This window comes from Ornithorhynchus anatinus, chromosome 9 (assembly GCF_004115215.2).
Source record: "Ornithorhynchus anatinus isolate Pmale09 chromosome 9, mOrnAna1.pri.v4, whole genome shotgun sequence".
Taxonomy (NCBI): domain Eukaryota; kingdom Metazoa; phylum Chordata; class Mammalia; order Monotremata; family Ornithorhynchidae; genus Ornithorhynchus; species Ornithorhynchus anatinus.
In genome coordinates this window covers 11,904,098-11,927,677 of record NC_041736.1, presented here as the reverse complement: position 1 = coordinate 11,927,677, position 23,580 = coordinate 11,904,098, and the positions used below count along the sequence as shown (strand labels likewise).

The following is a 23,580-nucleotide window of genomic DNA, read 5'->3' as shown; positions in this document are numbered from 1 at the left end:
CTTACAAGATCCCTGAATAGAGGTATTTTCACCCAGCGTTTTCCAGTATTACGATACTTCTCAATGTCTAGAGTTGTTTTAAGATTGAGAAGAAAGACATTTAATTTTTTTTCCAATGACCGACTGTTAAACTGTTTGTGAAAACCTTAGACAGGTTTCACTGTCATAAGGAAGATCTCAAATAAGATGCCTTCCTTCTTTTCTCTGACCTGATTTCTGCTACAGACCAGCTCACCACTCCTTATGCTGCAGTTGTTCCACACAGTTTCCATGGTCACCTTCCTCTGAAAGAAATCCAAAACGGCATATTATCCGATTTCCCTGGGAAGAGAAGATGCCACATTGGTTTTAGCTTATCATCTAGTGCCTAAAATTTGCACAGGATTATTCTCTTGTATATTTTTTTCTACAAATTAGTTCAATTTTGCCTCTAACTAGCAAGCTTTCATCAGTAAAAGTTGCAAAATACTTTGTACCGTGCAGATGCACCTAGACTTTTCAACTAACTCTGCACAGAACTACTTTGAGTCAATGCCACCCTCTTAATATTTCAGTATATTAAAAAGGCTCATTTTTGAGGGTACAGAACATAATTACACATCTTTGTATTAGAGAAGCAGCTTGGCTCAGTGGAAAGAGCACGGGCTTGGGAGTCAGAGGTCATGGGTTCAAATCCCAGCTCTGCCACTGCCAGCTGTGTGACTTTGGGCAAGTCATATAACTTCTCAGTGCCTCGGTTACCTCATCTGTAAAATGGGATTAAGACTGTGAGCCCCACGTGGGACAACCTGATCACCTTGTATCCCCCCCAGTGCTTAGAACAGTGCTTTGCACATAGTAAGAGCTTAACAAATGCCATTATTATTATAAATTACTAGTATGTTAAAATTATTGTTAGCAATTCTAAAATATGAACAGAATTTCAAAACAACCCGCTGTACTTGTCTAAGCCAATTTAAACATTACACAAGCTTCAACTAGAACAGAGCAGATCAACTTGACCTGCCAGAAAGGAAGATATTCACAAAATTTCAAATTAAATTTGAAGGGCAACGTGAGAGTTTAGAAATGGCCTGAACCCTTCCAATTTAATTTGACATTAGTTTTTTGTATCCATTAGCGCATTGTCACTTATAGAATGCTTTCAAATTGGGTTCAACGAGTCAAAGTTATTCCCCAGTAAACAAGTGTGTGATCCTGTTATGGAATCTATAGTCAACTGCTTCTAAACACAATCATCTGGAGTGGCAGTTGGCTATCTGATGCTCATTTGTGAGCATGATTGATTTTTGAGGATTGTGCTTCTTCAGGACCATCACTGAAATGATGAAACACACAGGAAGGAGGTTCGGTAGATGTTTTTTTAAAATTGTTATTCGTAAGAGAAAAGTGTGCAAAGCATCATTGGCAATACACAGGGAAAGCAACAAAATATATTTCTCTCTCCTCATTTTGAACTAACAATGTTTTCAGGATTTGAGCCTGAGATAATAGGTCTCTTTGTGTCTCAGTATTTGTGGCGGTCTGTGCCTCTGTCTCCTTTTCTTTGCCTGACTTCCTACCGTTTCTGTCCTTAGATTTATTTTTCCATTTCTATGACCTCTCTTTTTATGCTTGTATCTCTTTGACCCTGCCTCTCCGTGGGAGTCTCTGCCTTTCTGATCTGTTTCTGTTTATCTCATTGTTTCTCCACTTTTCTTTCAGTGGGTGTTAACTCTGGATTTTTGTGTGTGTGTCTGTTTCTGCACACAGGTTTGTGTGGCCTCGGGTGTGTCCTCAAATCTACACTTGTGTGAGTGAATTCCCTTGGGTATGTTTGTGTTTTTGGCATGAGGGTCAGTCAGTAATGAATTCTGGATTTAGTAATGTGGACATTACCTATTGTATTGTGTCCTCTCAAGTACTCTGCATTCATTCAGTCTTATTTATTGAGCACTTACTGTGTGCAGAGCACTGTACTAAATGCTTGGAAAGTACAATTCCGCAACAGATAGAAATAATCCCTACCCAACAATGGGCTCACAGTCTAGAAGACTGCACATAGTACGTGTTCAGTAAATATGATTGATTTAGAAAAAACCAAAAATATTAAAACATGATTTTACACAGTGAGTTGTAGCATCTAGAAGAGTCCAGACACAAGAAAAGCACCAAACAGGGATCAAAAAATTAATCATATTGAGCACTTAATGTGCACAGACTGCTGTACTAAGCACTTGAGAGAGTACAGTACATTTGTGTTGGTAGACATGATCCCTACCCACAAGGAACCTACAATTTAGAAGGAGAGGCAGACATATTCTTTAAGCTATTTGTTGAGTGATTACAGTTTTCCAGGCCCTCTACTAAGTGCTGAGTTAGATAGATACAAGATAATCAGATTGGACGATTCATGTCCCACATGGGCCTTACAGTCTTAATTCCCGTTTTACAGATGAGGTAACTGAGGCACAGAGAAGACCTGCCATGGTCATACAGTAGATGAGTGGAGGAGCTGGGATTCTGACTCCTAGGCTTTGCTCTTTTCAATAGGCCATGCTGTTTTTCATTGAAATAAATACAGGTCAGGGAAAGGGCAAGGTATAACGATACTGCTGCAAGCTGGGTGAATATTAAGTGCTTAAAGGATAGAGATCCAAGTAGATAGGTGATACAGAAGGGAGAATGAATAGAGTGGGAAAATGAGGGTAGTCAGAGAAGGCTTCTCGGAGGGGATATGATTTTAGGAGGGCTTTGAAGGAAGAGAGAGCGGTGGACTCTCAGCTATGAAGGGAGGAAGTTCCAGGCCAGAGAGAGGATGTGGGCCAGGGATCGACAGTGAGATAGATGATATTGAAGTACAGAGGGTAGATTGACATTAAAGGAGGGAAGTGTGCAGACTGGGTTGAAATAAGAGGTGAGTTAGGGGAGATGAGGAGAGAGCTAATCGAGTGCCTTAAAGCCAATGCTAAGGAATTTCTGTTTGTTGTGGCTGTGGATGGTCAACCATTGGAGAGTTCATGAGACGTGGGCCGAAATTTGATTTGGAAAATATTCCAGGCAGCGGAGTGAAGTAAAGACTGGAGTGGGGAGAGATAGGAAGCGGGAGGTCAGTGAGAAGGCCGATGCAGTTGCCTCTCAAATCTACATCACTGGCCCCAGTCTTTCTTATTCTCCGCAGTCCCCCAACTCCTCCTGCCGCCAGGACATCCCTAAACAGTGGCCCTCCAGAACCTCAAGTTTTATACATCCACAACTGTGAACTCTTCATCTACCCTCCAGAATCCTTTCCTTCAGTTAACTTAGCTCCTGGCAGGTCATGTTGATGTGTCTTTATTCCTTTGAAGTTCTGTGTAATGTTTAAATGGATTTAGTCACAATTTATCCTCTGTTTCTCAGAAACCCAGAGACTTGACATTATCCTCAGATTCTCCTCTTTGAACCCTCATACTCACACTTTCAACAGATCCTATTGGGTTTTCCTCTGCAACTACAGGATCCTCCCCTTCCCCATCTAAGGAGCCAGAACCCCGATTCATTTGTTACATCACGGATCAGCCCCACAGCACTTAAAGTACATTTGCTTATATCATTTGCTTATATCATTTGCTTATATTAATGTCTGTCTCCCATCTAGACTGTAAGCTCATTTTGGGCAGGGGATGTGTCTACCAACTCCATTACACTGTACTCGGCGAAGCGCTTAATAGAGTGCTCTGCATGCAGTAAATGCTCAATAGAGTTGACAGATGGATTGATAGACTACTACATCAGCTTCTCACTTATCTCCCAGATTCCAGTCTCATCTCTCTCCTGTACATACTTCACTCTGCCGACTGGGATCTTTTTTCTAAAATAAGGCTCTACCCTTATCCCTCCACTACTCAAAAACATCTAACAGCTAAGAATGCTCTCTGCATCAAGCAAAAACTCCTAACCATTGGTTCTAGGGTCTCAATCAAATTTCTACTTCCTACTTAGACATTCTCTTCTGCCACCACACCCAGGCTCACGTTCTTTGCTCCTCATCAAGTAGGTAGCTCTGCCTCATTCTGGTCTCCCCAACCTCCACCTCCTGGCATATGTCCTTCCCACTGGCTGAGATTCACTGGCCTGTGATGAGAGAGATTTTCTCCTGCCAGGGATTTAAAATATAGTGAGAGGATCAATAATTGTGATATTTTATTTTGGGTCTTTTGATATAAGGCCAGTAGTTTGTTTCAAGATGAAAGGCACTATAAGATTTCTGACGATGCCTTTACAGAAGATTTTAGAAACACTGAGGGGGCAGTTTACACAGATTTTGAGTCCCTGATAATTTAATCTGGATATAGGTTTGTTCCATTCTGTAAATCTACAAATACTTTACCAAAAAAAAAAAAAAATCCAGAGAGAACAACAGGGAAACAGATGCCTTGCTTCTATTTTATTTCTCTGCAAGGATCCGTTCTGGCTCTCCGGTGCCCAAGAAAAGAACTATTGCATAATCTTCACATGAACTTAGGTTCATTCTGACATTGGTTACATTCTATAATTGTATCCCTGAAATCCCTGGGAAATTCACTCTGATTGATAGGCAAAAATAACGCTTTGGGCATCTTTCCAAAAAAACTAAAACAGTCTCAAAGTTTTGATCTTGCCCAAGAAAACCATTTGTCAAATTTTGCAGTATAGATTACACTCAGAGTTTCAAAATCTGTTTCTTATGATTTTTCAGAAATAAAAATAAATTTAACTAAAATTTCATCCAGAAATGGCAAGTTGATTGCATTTCCTTTTCCACACAATGGTAAAATCCAAATTTGAAGCAGAAAAAAAACAAACCACAGTGGTAATGATGCATTCCCCCTAACCCCTCAAAAGGCAGGGAAAACCCAAGAGCTTAAGCCCATAGGTGACCAGCCAAAGATCAAGTTTTCTAAATATGAAAGAATTAAAGGTCTGAAAATTCAAATCCCCTTGGTAATGTTTTATTGAACAGGATCTAAATTATTGTGCATGAAGGCCAATTTGGAAGATAGAAGTTTCCATTTATAGTGCGGGATTCTATAAAATAACTCATTTTTCTCTAAAAAAAATTATGGTCCTTCATGTTTTCTGTGCCCTTGCCAATCTTTTCTGGTAAAAAATTAGAGAAGTCAAAATATATCTTTCCAATTATTTCTGTACACTTTAACTGATCCCAATATGTTTAAACTGATGCCATATTTCCTTTCAGTGTTATTTGATAAAATCTGTTAACGCCTACCACAAGATCATGAGATAATAGTATGTATTTAAAGTTGTAATTACGGTAGTCATATAAAAAGCAATCAATATGATCTTAGCTGAAAGCTTGATGATTCGCTAGAAGTTAACAGAAGCTACTATTAGAAATCACAGTTATTAAGAACAGTTATAAGGTAGTTTAGAAAACGATTCATATTTTCAATTCTCTAGTTAAGCAAGGAGTATTTCTATCAGTAATCCACAGGGCTCATAGTTCACAGTTATTTAGTGGCAAATTCTTTGAAAATGCTTCTTCAGTTGAATAGGGCTTTCAGTCAGTGAATTAATATTACTGTGATTACTATTATAATTAATACTTTTCTTTAGCATCCAGGGTCTGTTAGGTACTTCGTAGATTATTCAGAAAACAGAATCTCTTTCCTTCACATAAGGTGCCTTCAGGGCTACCCAGAATTATCTCCAGTGGAATTTGAGGGTTAACTAATTTGAGAGTTAACTCCCCCATCCCTCAGATTCCAGTCAAGAAAGGATTTAGGAATGATAACAAAAGGCAGGAGGCAGGAAACCTGGGGTTTGTAATGCTTAAGAGCTTCAAGGAGGCTGTCGCAGAATAGCTTGCTCACTTCTCCCTCTAGACTGTAAGGTCCTTGTGGACGGGGAATGTGTCTACCAACTCTGTTATATTGCACTCACCCAAGCATTTAGTATAGTGCTCTGCATGCCGTAAACCCTCAATAAATAATTGATTGATTATTCACTGTGGTACCTTCATCTGCGGGACCTTGCTTTTGGACTTTGAACTTATCTCTAGACTGTAAGCTTGTTGTGAGTAGGGAATGTGTCTGTTCCTTGTTATACTGTATGCTACCAAGTGCTTAGTACAGTGCTCTGCACACAGTAAGCACTTAATAAACACGATTGAATGAATGAGTGAATAGAGACACAATAAGGGATGTTTTCAATAAGCATTTTGGCTAGAGCATGGTTAGGGTTTTGGTGAATGGTCTCTGACAGTGTGAGCCTGATCGGGCCTAGTGTGCTCTGTCATTTAAGAAACTTCTTGTCCTCAAGCCTGCAGCATTATTCATTCATTCAATAGTATTTATTGAGCGCTTACTATGTGCAGAGCACTGTACTAAGTGCTTGGAATGTACAATTCGGCAACAGATAGAGACCATCTCTGCCCAATAACAGGCTCACAGTCTAAATGGGGGAGACAGTAAAACAAAACAGAACAAAACAAGACAAATAGTCTGGCGTAGATATCATCAGGTAAGTAGAATCATAGCTATATACACATCATTAACAAAATAAATAGAGTAATAAATAATATATACAAATATGCACAGTGCTTAGGAGACAGCAGGGGGGAAGAGCAGAGGGCAGGAGAAGGGGGAATGGGGAGGGAAGAAGGAACAGAGGGAAAGGGGGGCTCAGTCTGGGAAGGCCTCCTGGAGGAAGTGAGCTCTCAGTAGGACTTTGTAAAGGGGAAGAGAGTTAATTTGGTGGATTTGAGGAGGGAGGGCATTCCAGGTCAGCGGTTGGACATGGGCCAGGAGTCGACGGTCAGACAGGGGCGAACGGGGGTCCGTGAGGAGGTGAGCGGCAGAGGAGCAGAGTGTACGTGGTGGGCAGTAGAAAGAGAGAAGGCAGGTGAGGTAGGAGGGGAAGCTTTGAAGCCAAGAGTGAGGAGTCTTTGTTCCATGCGAAGGTTGATAGGCAACCACTGGAGGCTTTTGAGGAGGGGAGTGACGTGCCCAGAGCTCTTCTTAGGAAGATGATCCGGACAGCGGAATGAAGAATAGACTGGAGTGGGGAGAGACAGAAGGAAGGGAGATCAGAGAGGAGGCTGACACAATAATCCAGTCGGGATATTATGAGAGTTTGTACCAGCACAATAGCTGTTTGGATGGAGATGAAAGGGCGAATCTTGGCGATATTGTGAAGGTGGCGATATTGTGAAGGTGGCGATATTGTGAAGGTGGCGATATTGTGAAGGTGCTTGGGTATTCTCCCATTAGAATGGGAGAGAGAGTACACTAGTTTTCCTTCTCTTGAGCAGCCACAGGAATAAAATACATTGTGTAATGCAGTGTATTAGAAGAAATAAATTATTTTGCTAAAGGAAAAGGTAGCCCAAGTATGAAATAAAAGCATAAGAAGCAATTGGTGTTTAACAAGCTTGCATAAAAACCAGGTCAAAAGAGCATAAAATCAAATCCAGTTACAAAAAAAAACCTCTCCCTGGCTCTGTATCATTTCCTGAGCTTCTTAAGTGTGTGAGCTCTCCACAGGCATGAGCCCTCTCCTCTTGTCTTCTGTCAGCTTTTCCAAAGTGGACATCTTGGGGATTTCATCTTCACGACACCTAACCCTCATGGTAAAAATAAAAATCTGTCACGGTGCACATACCCTCACCTGCCCTTAGCTCTCATCTGTTAGAACTGACACTGGTTCAACTTTAGCGGTGTCATCGGGTATCTTCCCCTCCCCCATCTCATTCCTGTTTTAGAGCCTTCAGTGCCCAGGAATCTGTCTAGTTATGGGGTCTGGGTAAACCAGCTACAGCCTTTATAACAAGCTGGTCCAGGGCATTACAGGACAATTTTCAAGGACCACAAGCCCCTCAAGGTGAAGGCAAAAGAGGTGAAACGCAAATCAATTGCTGCTGCTGCTTGTTAATGTAAGTAGTCAAAGGTCCAGAAGGTGGAGATAGTGAAATTACTGATTACAATGACACTTTAGAATTCTTGGTAGTTATCTATCTGGCCTTGGCACTGAATCTTGCTCCCTCTGATCTAGAGCTCTTGAAGAAGGATTATGCCTTACCCCTTCCAGGATGGTAAGAATCTGTCATGCTTTAGCATCCTCAAAAGAAGGCAATCCCACAGTTCCTCTCAACCATCCATTTAGTGTCTACGGTTTGCTCCCCAAGGAAACTAAGTCTCCCATCATGTTTTCCACCCTTCTCATTGTAGTCATTAATTTCACTATCTCCACCTTCTGGACCTTTGATTACTTACATTAATAAGTAGCAGTAGTAATTGATTTACGTTTCAGCTCCTCTTTTGCCTTCATCTAGAGGGACTTATGGTCCTTGCATACTGTCTTGTAACCCCCGGACCAGCCTATTGTAAAGGCTGTGGCTGGTTTGCCCAGACCCCATAACTAGACGGCTTCCTGGGCACTGATGGATCCACTTGGTGTGTCCTCAAGGGACTTGGACATCTTCCCATTGCCCTTGAAGGAACAACCCTATAATGACTCTTGTAGCAATCTGCCTCCTTTCTCCATGTAGAATAACGCAAGTTCAGTTAGCTAATCTCCACTAACCCCTTAGTCATCTTTGTGACTCGTCTCTGAATGCCCTCCAGTTTCTCCCCACCCCTCACGTGGTAGGACCCATGACTGGACACAAAGCTGCTCTCTAAGCAGCTCTCCAATGCTGAGTGGGAAAACAGGATCATTTCTTCTTAAGAGCCGAAGAAAATGAGCCTGTTTGTGATCCCAATTTGCTGCGGAGCCGAGCAGCAGTGTCGTCTTGCTGACTCGTACTTGGCTTTTTATCCATGAGGACCCTTAGATCTTATTTAGCATCGGTACGTGACCATTCATTTTTCCAGCCTATGCAAATTATTCCCTATTTATCCTTGTTGGCCTTTATTTTTATTTGTTTCTGACCAAGTCTCTAGTTTGCAAGGTCATTTTGAAGTGCGACACTCCAAAACTACTCCAGTCCCCAGATAAGGGACCGTCTTCAACTTAATGAGTATGAGCCTGGGAATCGGGAGGCCTAGGTTCTAGTCCCAGCTTTGCCTCTGAACTGCTCTGTGAGCTTAGACAAGTCACCGAGGCTCTCTGTGACTCAGTTACCTCATCTCTAAAATGGGGAAAAGGTGGCTATACTCCTGACCTCTTGTCAGCCCTTTGGTGGAGAGACACCATGGTTGATCTGATCATCTTGTATCTATCTCAGTGCTTAGCACAATGTTGGTACATAGTTATAGTATTTATAAACCCCTAATATCAGGCTGCTCCCCTAAGTACTGGCAAAGTAGGACTTTTCCCACGTCCCATCTGACCTTATTCCTGGTGCCTTTTTGAATCGGCCTCAGAGTTCCCTTATGTCCAGTGATCTGAGTACTGGTGGGTCTGGAAGTCACGAGGTTATCAGAACTGCACGGGCCCAAAGCAGTTTAGATAACTAATCAAAGCTATAGGGCTTTGACTTTTCTTAATGGTATTTGCTAAATGCTTACTATGTGCCGGACACTGCTATAAGCCCTGGGGTAGATAGAAGGTTGGACACAGTCCATTCCCACATGGGGCTCATGGATCACTTAACTTCTTTGTGCCTCAGTTACCTCATCTGTAAAATGGGGATTAAAACTGTGAGCCCCACAATCTGATCACCCTGTACCTACCCCAGCGCTTAGAACAGTGCTCTGCACATAGTAAGCACTTAACAAATACCAACATTATTATTATTATCATTATTAATTCCCATTTTTGCAGATGAGGTAACTGAATCGCAGAGACCTTGCCCAAGGTTACCTAGCAGACAAGTGGCAGAACCAGGATCAGAACCCAGGTCCTTCTGACTCCCAGGCCCGTGCTCTGTCCATTAGGCTACGTTGCCACTCTGACTTCTAGACAAAAACTTCTAGCTTTTGTACAGGTTTCAATAAACATTAGTAGCCTGTCCATCTAGGCACCACTGGATTCTGGAGTTTGGCTTTGGTGGAACCACAGTAAACATACTAGATGGGGCTGTTTCTAGTAGTCCGGGAGTCTCCTTTCTCCACATTTGCCTCTTTTTCATTTTGATAATTTACTTGATTTTTCTACCTTTGAGTTGGTTCATTAATGTGATGGTCCAAATTCACTCAAAGGTGAGGCACTGCTCTGTTTCCTGCAGGGATTGTATATGGTGGATAGTTATGTTCTGGTTTCTTTGGTTGTTGCAGAAATGCTACCTCATCTTCAGAAACATTTCTTTTTTCTCATTTGGCTCACATACGGTCCAGCTAATGAAATACACATCTCAGATACGTAAGGATTTTCAGGGATGTGTGCGAATGTGTTTGTGTACACAGAGAAAATTGATGAGTACCCCCAAGTGCAATACCACTTTGGGTATTACCTCTTCCTGCTCCCCAAGCTATTCCACACCACTGCATTTACAGCCTACAGAGTGCAGTGTATTTCAGGGATTGCTTCTTCCTCTCCCACTGTATCAATCAAAGGAAGAAGATCTATTTTTCAAGCTGCACTCTGCATTAATCGAGTCATTTCCTTTGCACGTACCCTGCATGCAGAGTGCAAGACATTTCTGCTTTCCCCCCGTGAAAGCTGGAAACAGAAAATCTTTTGAAAGAACAGTTTTCCCCGTATTTTCCTCTGCCGGCTCCCAACCTGCTAGAACACCAAGAAAGATCAGGGAGGCCCAGTGATTAATGAGCCATTCCAGAGCTTAACCTGGTCTATAAAAAGTGTGATACGTTTTTGACTTCAATAGAAATCCTGAAGTAGGTCAGGAGCTTGCAATAGCCCTAGGGCTTGGGAAGGTCCATAACCTCTTAGGTGTCAGGGTTGAAATTACAGACACAAGAAATCAGGCCCAGAAACCTTGTGGGTAATACTTTTGTGGTTTAATATTGTTGACTGTGACAGTACTAACCATTCTATGTGATTGTTCAGCATTGATGTATTTTGTTTTGTTTTATAAACCACATTTACAATTTCTAATCAGTTAAACAGGCAATTGGGGAAGATGATTGCTGGGTAACTCTCCTAACTATGAAGAGTTAACCAGGATTAGAAATTGACTTTTAAGAGCAGAAAAGGATTGCATCCCCAGATAAAATTGCACAGAGCCCCCAGATCACATCAGCAGATTAGAGTTTATTTCCATTGATTCGGCAATATTCTGCTCTGCACCATGTGACTGAGGGTTGTCTGCAAAGATAAATATGGTAGTACATTTCTTCTGATGCCGGGATTGTAAGGAAATGAAAATGTCTCCTTTCTGTCGTCTTTGGTTGATGTTGTCTATAAAGAATGGAGGGAGATGAGGGAGACAGATCGGGAGAGAATGGAGTGTGACTGATTGTGAATATAGGCATCTCTCCTGCAGGGTTGGTTCAGTATGTCCCTGTTCATTCACTTGCAAGAGGAAGTTTAAAGAATACACTCTCGTGCTCTACTTCCCCCTTCCTCTGCTTAATCTCCTGAAGGGTAAACTGGCTGGGGGTTAGTCCTAACCACCTGTGAAATCAATCAATCCAATCAGTGGTATTTATTGAGCGTCTGCAGAGTCCTATACTAAGCCCTCAGAAGAGTTCAGTACAGTCGGTAGACACCATCCCTGCCTTCAAGGAGCTTACAGTCTCGTGGAGAAGCTTACAGTTTAGTGGGAGAAAGCTACAGTGGCCAGTCTCCTGGTATTTATTCTCTATTTTACAGCTGAGGACACAGGCCTGGGTCTCATAGCAGGCAAGAGGCAAATCCAAGGCCCCAGCTTGTGCTCTTACCACTAGGCGACACTGCTTCTTGTCTTGGAGTCCGCTCTTTTGGCCACAGTAGAGCGACCCATTCTGCAAATTGTGCCTTGACCACGTAGGGCTGACAAAGATCCCTCAGTTTAGCTTTTCCACCTTGGAGTGGTATCAAAGGCCTGCTCAGATTTTCAGATCTCTCTTTGAATCCTATCTTGTTTCGCAGTGCTGTTCTGAAATACAGAGGCTTTCTTGACTGGAAAATCAGTTAAATTGGCCTAGTAAAAGATAAGCCTTGTGTCAGTAGGTCAGATATAGCATATCTCTTGTTTCCTGTACCCAAAGATAATACAAACACACAAAATCTGCTTCTTTCCAAGTGACAAGTTGTTAGCCCATATCTGAACAGCATTTTGCTGTTAAAGAAAAATAAGACCCAAGGCAGCTATTGCAAATACAGGACTCAATGACTTGATGTCTGATTTAAAACCACACACTAACACTGTGGAGTGTGTTTAATGGGGGAGGCATTAGTCTTGCCCTAAATTTTGAAAGTGTTCTGAAAAAAAGTTGTGTTGCGCTCCCAAGGAAGTTAATGATTTTGTTTTCTGCCATTTTCATTTGCTGACGCATAGCTCGGCTAGTTAACCTCTGCCTTATGGATTATTTGCAGGTGAGTAGGGCAAGACTTAAGAACATTAAGGCACAAGCAATAAATCTATCTGTTTAAAGACATGGTACTGACGATACATTTCTCAATACATGAAAGTAATTTCAGAGTGGCTGGCAAGAAAACACTCCTGGGGCTGAAGATCCATAAGCTTTATTAAAAAAATTATATTGCATTTTTAAAACATATAAAAATCCACTATAAAAACACACTTCTGTTTCAGCATTTGTCTTCATCACAAGGTAAATGATAGTGTCGAGATAATGAGTTTTTCTGAATTACTGCACATCTTGCAATTTGATGAGGCACTCTAGTTTGACAGTAATGGCCAGGAAAATATTAATATCTTGAAACACCTACTGGTATAATAAACATGTCTTAAAAGAATAAAGATTTCTGTAGATTTAGCTTTCCATGTGGTTCTTAGCTTGGTTCAAGCTAAGAGTTGAGTCCGTAACTAAAACTGGGATTTAGGTGGTTAGCTTTATCAATCTGGGGATTTAGATGGAAGTTTTTTCTTTCGCTAGGGAGGCAGGAAGGCCTAGTGGAAAGAACATAGGACTGGGTTCTAGTCCTGTCCACTAACTTGCTTTGTGATTTTGGGCAAGTCACTTCCCCTTCTTTTTGGCTTAGTTTCCTCATCTGTAAAATAGGGATAGGATAGCTGCTCTTCCTCAGACTGTGAACCCCATGTTGCGGGAATGGGACAGTGGCCCATCTGGTTACCTTGTATATATTTCAGAACTTAACTTGGTGCTTGGCACATAGTAAGCACTTAATAAACACCCTCATCATCATTTGTTAAGAACTACAAAAGTCATCTTATAAAATCAGTTCATCGATGTTATATTTAGATACATTTAAAAATTTAACACCCCTTTCTCTGAATTCCCCTTATTTTAGGTGGCTTTCCCCCCAAGACTGTTGATGAAAGTTCTTAAAAAGTGCTTCTCAAAGTGATAGGCTGGTCCGTGGGTGTGTTAAACTGTCCATATCACTCCACCACCCTGAAGATACCAAGACCTTTCCTGGGAAAACTCAAATTCAGTTACAGTTTTCTGGATAATATTTTTGTCTGATATAGTGATTGCTGCCCTGGAAGTTTCCAGGTTCATACAAACTAGCAAACATCCAATGGGCAAGACCCTGAAATGCCCAGTTGGCTTTGTCTCTTTGCCAAATTTTCTCCATCAGAACTCAGATTGCTCAGTGCTCCCACTCCAAATTCAAGGGTGCCCATTCATTAGTGGCCAATTTTAGGAATGGGGAAGGTGATTCTTTTTGTTTTTAAAATGCACATAAGTGGTAAGAAGAGACTCTAAAGCGTAAACTCCAATTTTCAATTTGTATTGGAAAGATGATGGTGTCATTGTTTGCATTTAAGGGTATGGTTTGCCATCTCAGTGAATCTTTAAACTACCCTTAGGCCACAGGGCGGTCCTAGATTTTTGAAGAACCAAGAATGTGTTTGGCTAAAGGATAGAAGTTAAAGTGTAAACTCTGTATGTCTTGGGTGTCTGATTATTTACTAAGTACTTAGTAAGCTTGGTATGGGCAGGTTATTGGTCATTTATTCTTGCACTGTACTCTCCAAAGTGCTTAACTCGGTGCTCTGCACACAGTAAGCGCTCAATAAATATGATTGATTGAATGAATGAATGAAATGCTTAATCTAGTGACAAATATGAGTTTTCACAGATGATTATATGCTGACTTGGTGATAAGTAACTTGGAACACTATAGCTTTTGGATGTAATTCTTTACTCTTTTTCAATGTCCTGCATCAATGTCGAAGAGTGAATAATAATGTGTGATATTTGTTTAGTGCTTACTATGTGTCAAGCATTGTACTAAACACTGGGGTATATACAAGACTGTCAGGTACCACAGGGGGCTCACATTATAAGTAGGAGGGAAAAGAGGTATTGAATCCCCATTTTACAGATGAGGGAACTGAGGCCCAGAGAGATTGGGTAACTTGCCCAAGGTCAAACAGCAGATAAGTGGCAGTGGTGGGATTAGAACCCGGATCCTCTGTATCAAGGATTCTAATCCCAGGTCCACACTTGTCTGCTGTGTGACCTTAGGAAATTCACTTATCTCCTCTGGACCTTAGTTTCCTCAACTGCAAAATGGGAATTCAATTCCTGTTCTCCCTCCTACTTAGATTATGAGCCCCATGGTGGCACAGGGACTGTATCCAGCCTGATTCACTTGTATCTACCCCAGCACTTAGAACAGTTCTTGACACAGAGTAAGACAAATTAACAAATACCATAAAAAATACAAGATAGTAACTCCTACTTGGGAAAACATTTAACGGAGCCTACAAATTATTACATAATTAGCATCACAAACTGACGTTGTCATAAGTGTTGACCCTATGGATAAAGAACGGTGTAGAGAAAAGAAAATACTCCAGCTCTCTTTCATCACACAGAAAAACCAATATATGTTTCACTGTTTTGTGCTGACAACTTTATGTTCGGTTTTTCATCCTGTAATTTCATAGCAATTTCAGTAGTGCATTAACTATAAATTAAAGAACAATTTCTGTCCACAAAATAGGGTTTCTTACCCTTTAAAAGTCTTTAGGTTTTACTTCTTCCCACCTTTCAAACTGACGAAGCATATTTTGCTGATCTGTATACTACTTTATGTTTTTACAGTATTGACTATAACAACTGAGTAATTTGCATAGATTCCTAGCACACTCTCTTTTAAAACTGTGACTCTTCCAAGACAAGGAGAACATTTGTTCATGTTACCCAAACAAAGTAACATAAAGTCTTGGCCTGCCCAAGTATAATAATGTTGGTATTTGTTAAGCGCTTACTATGTGCAGAGCACTGTTCTAAGAGCTGGGGTAGATACAGGGTAATCAGGTTGTCCCACATGAGGCTCACAGTCAACCCCCATTTTACAGATGAGGTAACTGAGGCACAGAGAAGTTAAGTGACTTGCCCACAATCACAGAGCTGACAAGTGGCAGAACTGGGATTAGAATCCATGACCGCTGACTCCCAAGCCCGGGCTCTTTCCCCTGAGCCATGTTGCTTCTCTATCTGCATAGCTCCCTGGTAATCGATCAATCAGTCGTATTTATTGAGCACTTATGGTGTGCAGAGCACTGTACTGAGCACTTGGGAAAGTACGATGTAACAACGTAAGAGTTGGTAGACGAGTTCTCTGCCCACAGTAAGCAGTCTACAGTCTAGAGGGGGAAATACTGGTGAATCAGGAGTGTCTGGCTGGGAATCACCTTTCCCCATTTTCAGGGAGCTGAGTTGGTTCTTTGGAACAGTTCCTAGGATGCTGGGAGAGTTCCTGGAAACAGGCCAGTTCTCTGAACAGGGAAACATCCAGACCAGGCCAGAGTGCCTTGCTTAAAACCACCTCTCCATCAGAGCCAAGCAGAGCCACCGGTAACTACCGTCTTCACTCCCCCGACTGAGGATGCTTGCTTCCGACATGCTCTACGCACACCAGCCCGATGGGATAAAAGGTGCTCCTGCTCTTACTTTAGTGCTGTTTTGCACTTTCCCAAGCACATAGTACAATGCTTTGCACACAGTAAGTGCTCGATAAATACGATTGAATTGCATTGAATTGAATTATCCCTCATACTGGACAGTCACACTGCCTTCCCAGGAACCAGGAGTCTCTCCTCAGTGCCACTGAGGAGATTCCATCCCATCCCACATTCCCCAGTCCCAGCAGGAAAGAGAAAAGCCCCTGCAGCAGAAGGCCTTCACAGAACCTCGGAGAGGCTATCGGCTGCTGCACTGGTTGCTGTGGATACAGGTGTGCTATGAATTGGGAGCCACAAGGAACCTCAGTTCTGCTGCTTGAAGCCACAGCTTCCTGCTGCTTTTGATTTTTATTTTGTGAATTGTCCCTTTTCTCTTATTGTTGTTTTAGGGTTTTATTGTTTGGTCAGTACTTATATATCTACCTCCAGTCCCTCTTAGGTTTTGAGCCCCTTGAAGGCCAAATATCATATGTACTTCCCACCTGTATATTCTTTTTCAGCACTTAATACAGTATTCTGCACAGAGTAAACTCTGAATGAATACCATTACTATTACAACTTCCAGTAAAATAGGCCCCAAGGCAAACTCCAGGCCATGCAGACCGAAGGTCCCCAGCACGGATGGATTCGCTCTCTGGAAACACAAGTGTCAGACCACCCAACCGTCCAACTGGGATTTAGGCAGATTTGTGTCTGTTTCAAGGGCACAATTTGAGAAAGTGTCCCCAAAGGCTGAATGACACTCTGCCTCGCCTTTCAGAATTATCTGCACCCCATAGACAGAATGAATTCTAGGTGATTCAGACAGATTCAAACAACATTATACAGATGAAACTACTATGATGATAATGATAATGGTGGTATTTTAGTAGTTACTACTTGCTAAGTACTCTAATGAACCCTTGATTGATAAAATGCAACCAGAGCAGACAGTCACTGTCCCACATGGGGTTTGGGGTCTTAGGGAGAGGAAGAACAGGTATTTCATCCCCATTTTACAGAAAAAGAAACTGAGGCATTACAAAAGAGGAAACTGAGGCACAGAGAAGTCACTTGCCCAGTGTCATAGAGCAGGCAGGTGGCAGATTCGAGATTAGAACCAGTTCTCCCAGTTCCCAGTCCCATGATCTGATTTGCTGAACACTTAAATGAGTGTGTAGCACAGATCACAATTCAGAATTCCTGCCTTTCAGATTATCTAGCCACACTGCGCAAATTGCAGGCTACTCTTTACTGTTACTCAGTTACCTAAAAGTTTGGCTCAGTGGAAAAAGCCCGGGCTTGGGAGTCAGAGGTTATGGGTTCTAATCCCAGCTCCACCGCTTGCCAGCTCTGTGACTTTGGGCAAATCACTTCACTTCTCTGGGCCTCAGGTCCCTCATCTGTAAAATGGGGATTAAAACTGTGAGCACCACGTGGGACTACCTGATCACCTTGTATATCCCCCTAGCCGCTTACAACCGAGCTTTGCACATAATAAGCTCTTAACAAATATCACCATTATTATTCAGAATTTTCAAATTTAATTTGTAGTGAATCTTTCTTTGTTATGATCCACTCAAGTTTCTTCATGCTAAAGAGTGCCTAAAAAACTTGAAAGTTTTTTTTATGGTACTTGTTAAACACTTACTGTTTTGTGCCAGGCACTGTACTAAGCACTGACGTAAATACAAGATGATCAGGTTGGATGCAATCTATATAATAATAATAATAATGTTGGTATTTGTTAAGCGCTTACTATGTGCAGAGCACTGTTCTAAGCACTGGGGGAGACACAGGGGAATCAGGTTGTCCCACGAGGGGCTCACAGTCTATATCCCACATGGGACTCACAGTCTTAAATTCCCAGATTAAGCCCCCTCTTTTCCTCAACTCCCCCTATCCTCCCCATCACCCTGACTCATTCCCTACCCTCCTCATCACCCCGACTCACTCCCTTTGCTCTACTCCCCTGCCCCCAGCACTTGTGCATATATATGCATATCTATAATTCTAATTATGTATATTAATACCTGTTTACTTGTTTTGATGTGTATATATCTATATCGATGCTAGTGATGCCTGTTTACTTCTTTTGATGTCCATCTCCTCCCATCTAGATTGTTAGGGATTGTCTCTTTATTGCTGAATTGTACCTTCCGTGTGCTTAGTACAGAGCTCTGCACTTAGTAAATGCTAAATGAATAAGAATGAATGAATGAAAGAAATTTCCATTCTACAGATGAGGTAGCTGAGACCCAGAGAAGTTAAGTGATTGCCCAAGGTCACACAGCAGATAGGTGGAGGATCCAGGATTAGAAATTATGTCCTCTGACTCCAAGGCCCTTACTTTTGCCACTGGGCCTCGCTGCTTCTCAGTATAACTCCTAAAATTTTCCCAACTCAGAACAGGATTAGGGAAGGAGCACTATGGCCTGCCACTGAAGAACTGATTATAACTTTATTAGGTTTCTCTACTCTTCATGAATATTGTTTATATAAAAATCCTTGATATGGAAATTCTAAAATGAAGATATTTCACTTGTCTGGTCACTGCGTGAATATGAAAGAAAAATGAAGCTGGGCTGAATCAATCAGTGATATTGATTGAGCACTTCCTCTGTGCAGGGCGTTTTACTAAGCATTTAGCATTTTACTTAGTGCTTAGCACTTGACTTTCTGGATTATTAGTTAATAACAATGATAATAATGGTACTTGTTTGATGCTTACTATGTCCCCAGAACGGTTCTAAGAGCTGAGGTAGATAGAAGCCAATCAGGTTCAACACAGTCCCTATCACACAATCTAAATAGGAGGGAGTACTTCAGGTTCTTTAGGATTAGGTGTAATTTTGTTTTACTCAGTGACTTAATTTGTTCCATCAGGTCCCTGATACCTGATGAAATCCAGAATAGTGGCATACCTCTTCATTCTCTGTCTGTAGAAAAGATTGGGAGGTGCCGATTTAGAAAAAAAGAAAGACTAGGGCTGCTTACTGTAAACGCAGAATTTTAGGACTCCAAGATGATTTTTGAAGAAATGAAGTCACTGATAATATTTGTAGTTTTCAGTTTTAGAGTTCTGACTTTGAAAGTCGACTTTAAAGTAAGAAATATAGAGTTTCTTTAGTCCTTGGAAAATGGTCTCTGACAAGGAAGTTAATAGAACAGCTAAATGCAAGAGCTGTTCAGCTGCTATCCTTATAGAGTTGTTGTGGTCTTAAGAGTAGACAATGATGATTCCAAGACGAAAGACATCGAAGTGATTGAAGTGAGAATATATCATGATGATAGGCATAGATTAGACAGACTAGAGATTGCAGAGAAAAGGAGTAATGCCTGTCATCGCTGGAGGGCACACATTGACTTAATTTTCATTTGTTCAATGGCAGTTGCACAGTGCTCCGTTGTTTTAGATGGTGAATGAGATTTAGACTGCTCTTCAGAAGACTGGTCTGGGTGCACATTTTTAGTGATGATTTCAATAGAGCAGCACAGGCAAAGTGATCCCCAGGGGATAGCTAAGATATCTTCAATAGCATTAAAAATCACCAAGATTAAGGATCCAGAGACGTTACCTCATGTGAAGAGAGTCCTGTGGTGACACAGAAATATGGATCTAATGAAGTCTCTGGCCTGAATTATTCTTCACTTGTTCTCCTCATTCGGGAAGGATGCACTCTGTTTCATTCCACCTTTCCGAGGCTTACAAATTTGAGCGTTCCAAAAGCACTGAAAAGTTTGACATCTCCATGGGTGAACAACATAAAAGTTCAAGCTGCTTGCTTTCCAGAATTAGAGGAGTCTTATGATGTTCTCTGAGTAGGATTTTTTCTGGATGGTATTTGTTAAGTGATTGTTAAGTGCCAAGAATGGTACCAAGCACTGGGGTTCAAGCTAATAAGGCTGGACACCGTCCCTGTCCCACTCAAACTCTAAAGGGGAGAGAAGAGGTATTGAACCCACATATTACAGATGAGAAAACCGAGGCATTGAGAAGTTAAGTGACTTGCCCAAGGTCACACAGCAGGCAAGAGGCAGAGACGGGACTTGAATGAAGGTCCTTTGACTACCAGGCCCGTGTTCTTTCTGCCGGGTCACACTGCTTCCCAAAGTGAGTGGACAGTAGCAAAATATAATTAATAGTTATTGATAGCAATTAATCTTTTCTGATATCACCCTTGCATTGTCAATCAGTTCCTTGTAGGTAGGGAAAGACTACTCTGTTGTATAGTTTGGTACTCTCCCAAGCTCTTAGCACAGTCCTCAGCACACAGGAAGCACTCAATAAATACCACTGATTCATTGATTAATCTTGCAGTGGGGGTGTTTTCTCAACCCCTGGCCAAGTCTGTAATTCCTCAGTGCTTTTGCCCATGAGGAGAGAATGAAATTGAGTGCAAGCTGAGCCCCAGTGGAAGCAATCTTGTTGCCATCTTCTTGTTTTGATTCAGCTGTGAAAAATCTTGTTTTGCAGCAGAATTTTGGCATTTTATTCAGGCTTCCTTTTTGAGAATGTAATGTGGTTTGTCATTAAGTTCTCATTAGCTCCAGTTGGTAAATAGCAAACCTCAGGCAAGAAGCCTACTGCTTGGAAGAGTAACTTTGATTCATCTCTTGTTGGAAGGCTAGCCAGTCATCTCCTTTTGTATTGAACAGCCCTATTTTCACTTGGATTGATCCCTGCCTATGTGGCTACAATACTGGACATCTTTATGGCAGTCATTTATATTCTAAAATCCCCGCCTCTCTCCACTTTGGCTCCCACCGCTGAGCTCCGAAGCTCAGAAATGGTGCCATATTCACAGGGGCTTAACAGTAAAGTATTAATAATAGTATTAAATGCCAAGCATACCATATTCAGAATGTGGTATATTCAGATCAGACACAGTCCCTGGCCTACATGGAGGAGGGCAAACATTTAATCCCCGTTTTACAGATGAGGAAACTCTGGCCCAGAGGAGTAAATTATTTGCCCAAGATCACACAGCAGAAAAGTGTCAGAGCCAGGAATAGAACCCAGGCCCTCTGACTCCCAGATCCATGCTCTTTCCACTAGGCCATGCTGCTTCTCTTGGTCACTGACTCAAGTTGGAGAGGGAGGTCAAGGGGAACACCCTAGAACCATACAGTAGGTATGAGTGAACTCAGTGTATTTCTGTGACATGGCCCACTTGATGTTAACCCAACACTTAGTACAGCACTTGATATATAATAAATGCCAGTTATCATTGTCATTACTCCACTACACTGTGCTTCCCATGTACAGCATGTGACATCACATGTGACTCAGAGTTCGGGATTCTGGTCAGTGGCCTCCCTACTTGTAGGGAGAAATTGAGCAAGATCCTTCCAGACCCACCCTTCCCACTGAAAGGAGAGTTTGCTAATCTAGCAAAAGCCATGTATTATAGACATATCATGGACAGAGAATGTCCTCTGGGAGGGGTAAGGGGATGAGAAGTTGCCCTCCCAGCCAACTCTCCAAAGGAACACTCTAGCCTCAGTTTGAGGAAAGAACAATGGACTGGGCAGGTTGTCATTCACCTTATACCCAGACTTTTCAATGAAATCAAGATATTAAAATTCAGATCTTGGAAGACTGAAAGAAAGACATACGATTATAAGCGACTTGGGAAATATTTCATAATGCTTAATGATCAATCAATCAATGGGTATTTATTGACTGCCTACTGTATGCAGAACACTGTAGTTTGCGCTCGGGAGAGTAAAGTACAATAGGGCTGCTAGACATTGTTCCCTGCCCACGAGGAGCTTACTTCTTGAATGCTTATTAACAATTAGTATTTGCCATACACAAAGTAGTCTCCTTGAATAATATGAAAGAGTTTTCGCTGCCCGTTTCAGGCAGAGGAAAATTTGTACAGCACAAACTAACCCAGCAACCAGTGAATTTGAGTTCTAGTCCCAGATTCCTGTCCCGTCACTGATACCATGACCTCTAATCCTTAATTTCTTTTTTGATAAAATGTGCTTCATAGACACAAAGGATCATTATTCAGTGATTTGGCATTCATTTGGAGTTTTCATTTGCACTAAGAATTGTAAAGTAGCTTTTCAGTTATTTGAACCTTTTACACCCCCACCAGAACTCTCATTTCCTCATGTCTAACATAATGTCTTAATTATTCTAAAGGTTATTTTTCTTCATATTTATATGTAAGGAATGCCAATAAATGAACCTCGGAACCACAAGTACACAAGATGGGGCTTACCCAGCTCTAAATGGTATAGCATAGCTTCGCCTTAATAAGCAGACACGGAATAATAGCGTAAATATTTAAAAACAAGTTTTCTTAAATGAAGGCATTTAGAGAGATTTAGAGATATGGCCTCTTTGATATGTTTTGTGGTGTTTTTCCATTTCCTAAGTGAACTAGCTGCATAGTCAGCCGTTGGCCATCAAGGACAGGTCAGCCGGGCCTGCTGTATTAAGGAAAACTGCTCATTTATTTCTGTCGGGTCACTTGATGGAGATCCAGGAGTGTGAAATCTGTCCCCAGTGCAAGGCAGTATATCTGATTCATGGTGTTGCTAATCTTTCCGATAGATAAGGATACAGCTAGCCCATTAGTTAAATGCAGGTTCTGGCTAAAGAATAAATAATAGATGAGTATTCTCTCCTAATACCTCAGTGTGGTGTTTAATGGCTGCCGAGAACTACTGCTGTATAATCTTTGGGGTGGCTTAATCGTTCCCTATTGCACTTTTCTGAGGAAGGGAGTGGTTATTAATCCTGGTGTTCTTACCAAATTTTCACGGTCGGTCTTTGTTGAATAGCACAGTTTAGATTACTAAGGATTCAAACATTATATAGCACTCAGATGCAGAAGGTTAAAAGTGCTGTGCGTTAACAGGAAGAAAACTATATTTGGCATAGATGAGTCATTTTTTTAAACTTGAATTTTAAGTTAAATTTCCAGTTTGAAAAGAAACAAAATAAACAAAATGCCTGTAGAGGTCACAAAATTTACCTTTTTTACTGTGAATTTAGAACTCCATACATCACTTTAAAAAGTCTATTTCTTTCCATTTTCATTCTGTTTTTAAATACTTTTCCATATGTGAGAGAGGAGTTGGCTGATTTAGGAAATTGTCAGTGGACCAAGGAGAATTACTTATTCGAAATGATTTCATGAGCATTCTGTTCAGTTTGGGACGATGAATGTTGTCTCCTGCAACCTCTTTGAAAATCTGACAATGGGCTCAGTTCATAGCCTATCAATCAATAGTATTTCAATCAATGGCATTTGTTAAATGCTTACTGTGTGCGGAGAACTGTATTAAGCACTTGGGAGAATACAATATAACAGAGTTGGTGGACATGTTCCCATTTATAATGGTCTTACAGTCTAGAGAAGGAGACGAACATTAATGTAAATAAGGATTTGAAAATATATAATTTATAGATACATACTTAAGTCCCGGACCAGGCACCAGATGGGTGCAGAGCCAGTGGGGACCATGGGAGTAGGGTTCATTGAATCATTAAGTTAACCCAAACAGTGAAATGGATTTGGAGAGCAGATGGTCTTCATAGACCTCTAATCCCATTAGAAGAAACTTTCAGAACTTCTGAAGTGGTTTCTTTTAGCTCATTTGAACCAAAAAGAGCCATTGTGGCTACTGTGGACTTTAAGATAGCCGATAGGATCAAAGATATTACTTGGGCA

The 23,580-nt window shown here is 41.3% G+C and overlaps 1 protein-coding gene across 5 annotated transcripts in view; it reads left to right on the top strand.

The window, feature by feature from the left end:
- The window catches only part of KCNH7 (potassium voltage-gated channel subfamily H member 7), a 312,948-nt gene that overhangs the window by 218,264 nt on the left and 71,104 nt on the right, over window positions 1–23,580 (top strand). The gene's annotated exons all lie outside the window — the stretch shown is intronic.